Source organism: Arachis ipaensis, chromosome B05, assembly GCF_000816755.2.
Source record: "Arachis ipaensis cultivar K30076 chromosome B05, Araip1.1, whole genome shotgun sequence".
Taxonomy (NCBI): domain Eukaryota; kingdom Viridiplantae; phylum Streptophyta; class Magnoliopsida; order Fabales; family Fabaceae; genus Arachis; species Arachis ipaensis.
The window spans coordinates 136,465,584-136,468,716 of record NC_029789.2 but is presented as its reverse complement, the minus strand read 5'-3'; positions in this window follow the sequence as shown (position 1 = coordinate 136,468,716).

Here is a 3,133-nt window from a genome sequence, read left to right as displayed (position 1 = left end):
TCAATAACTTATTTCTTGCAAACTCTTTTAAAATATGTATTGAATGTTATTGGATTGGTAAAAGCTCTGATATGAAATACTGAAGAAAAAAGTTTTTATTAATGCACGCTTTAAGTTTTTTTTATATCACCAAAAAAAAATTTCTAAAATTATTTTTGTTTTTTTTTTTTATATTGTTCTATTTCAAGTACCAATTATTTAGAATATGATTCAATTGACCATAATCAAAAATAAATGAAAGCCAATAAAATTAGTATTCAACAACATACAAATATTTTCATGATTTTAGATATGTGATTGTTGATTTTTTTTTGGAAAGAAATAAGAAAAAAATAGATTAATAATAATTCGATCATGTCCAATTTATCCTTGTGGCTAAACTCGTAGATTGTGCTAAACAAATTAAAATACTTAGCCAAGTTAATTGGCTCTCTTACTCCTATATGTGTTAATAGTATACTATTTCATTATTTCAAACAATGAGTGTGTGTGCCTTTGGTTTTTTGACTGAAGAAAAAAGGGTAAGCTCTTAATTAATATAGGTTCTCTTACACTAATAAACAAAGAATTAAATTAAAATATTTACCTTGATATATAAAAAACCTTTTGCTATTTTTTGGGGATCAACTTTCTTTATACTTTATCATCTAAAATGCTTCAGTAAAAGGGGAAAAGATCCATTGCAATTGAGACATTCCACATGGCTACCTATGTTATGCTTAACTGCATAAAACATTTGACTAGTCAGCACCTTTGAAATTAAAAAAAAATGTAAAATAAAATTAAAATGAAGGACTAGTCTACTAGAGTACTAGACCATTTCTTTATCCCTTTTTATTTTGGTGGGAGCTTTTGCCTTTCGTTTTGTTCGTAGAATATTCTTTTTCTGAAAATTTTAAAATAATAAATACATGAAAATCTGAAAATTATGTATCTAAATTATACTGGCTAAATATTAACTGTTTTTTATTGTTTTCTCAATTATGTGACTAGTCTTTTTCCCCTTGAATTATCAATTATTATTTCTTTAATCTTTGGGCGAACTGAATTATTATTATTATTGATTTTTTACGGTATCTTCCGATTCAGTAGGTTAAAAACTAATTCGTCGCAAATTGGACATTTGAAATCTCAATATTTGTTTGAACGGACTAGTGAACTAACTATTAAATAAATCCGATTCTGTTGAATTATTATTATTGGTATTGGTATTATGCAAACTGAATTATTTTTCTTGTGGCTACTACAAATTTTAAGACTCTGCCAAGGCCCAATTACCTGTAGCACATGGGCCCAAAGACCAAAAACTTCAACTTTAGCCTTTCTGTTGCCGTGAACACTGTTTTGTTTCTGTGGCCCAAAAGCAGGAAAATCTTTCTCCAAAATCCAAATCCGAGAATACAATGTTAGTTTGATTTCTTTAAACTTTGCCGTTGACAAATTCATTTATTCATTTAAACTGCAGCCGAAGCTTTAGTAGAGTGGTAAAATATAGTGTTTTCTAATATGCTGCACCCAGATTCGAACTGACAAAACAAAAAAATCTCAAACTCTCTGTCTCTCTCCCTTCTCTTCTATTTCTGTTGACTTTGACCTTCCTTGGAGAGAAGAGATCCGCTATGAAAAAAAAGCACTTTTTAATTTATTATATATATAATTTTTGTGCTGTCTTGTACATATTTGGTATTTCACTTCTGGAACTACAAGTGATTGAAAAAAAAGTGAAAGAAGATAAACAATTTGTCTTTTACATCATAAAAGAGGTATATAAAAAAAAAGTAAAGTATTATTTTTGTCTACAACATTTGGGATAAGTTTTAAAATTGTCCCTAACCTTTGAATTGTCATATTTAAGTCCTGTTTTAAAATTGACTCAATGTTGTTTTGCCATTAGAAATCTGTTAACGGAATTGACGGCGGAACAAAATTGAGACAATTTTAAAATGTTAGGGACTTAAATAGGATGAAAATATTGGGGACAAAAACGATATATAGAAATAAATTTTAATTTTATCCTTCACTAATATCAATCTTTTAGGTACATAGTTATTCATTTTTTTAATCACATTTAAGTAAATTACACTTAATCACATTGCTTTGATTCTAAATAAATTTATTTTTTTATAATTTTACTTTTAAAGATTTTTACTCATCATGAAATGTTTGTAAAAAGACTAGAATCACATTACATTATTGTATATGTACCCTTTTTTTCTTCACAAGTTTATGTACTAATCATTCTACAAGTATGAGTAAAATTTTTTAAGAGTAAAATTATAAAAAAATAAATTTATTTAGAATAAAATTAATGTGATAAACATCATGATGAATTTAGTAAAAAGAAAAAAAAAAAAACTGTGCATATCATTGTTTACCTTGTCTTTCGATCTCTTTATGCCATTTATTTTTCTCTCCTTTTGCTAGAAATGTCTTCTACTTTTTGTTTTATGCATGGTGGGTCATCCTTCATTATTCGGCGGCACATGTAAATAAAATGTGTTCAAACTTGAAAGAGCCAAACAACAATTAATTTTCTTCTGTTTAGAGATACATATTCATCATCTTCCCTTTCATACATTGAAAATTGATCATATTTATTAGCTTAATTACTAAAGAGACAAAACTTGGAAATCTACGTAAAACTTGAAATTTTTTATGGTAAGTACATGACGTGATATATCGTTAATGTTAAAGTGATAGGGTCTAGTGAGTCTATCTAGTAAAGATAATTTTGTAACCAACAACTACAATAAAAATGTGTGAAATTTTCAAATAGAAAAGATAATGCTATCTTTGTTGTAGTTGTTGGTTGTAAGATTAATTCTAGTTGTTTAAATAACAATTTCCAGTAAATAATATAATTCAGACACAAGAAAAAGATAACTACTTATGACTTATGAGTATCGTATAAGATTTGTTAGTGCAAATAACTTAGCGTTATTCATACATAGTAAATGACACAAAGTTTTGTCTTTCAAGGAATAAGGAGCACAAAACTTGTTTCTTATGCAATAATGAAGTTCCCAAATGAATTGTTGGATAGTGTGTTGATGATGTATATGTTATTGTCTTTCTTTCAAGCAGATCCATCTTATGGGTATCAAAAATTGCAAATTTTTTTTTTTGGGGGGGG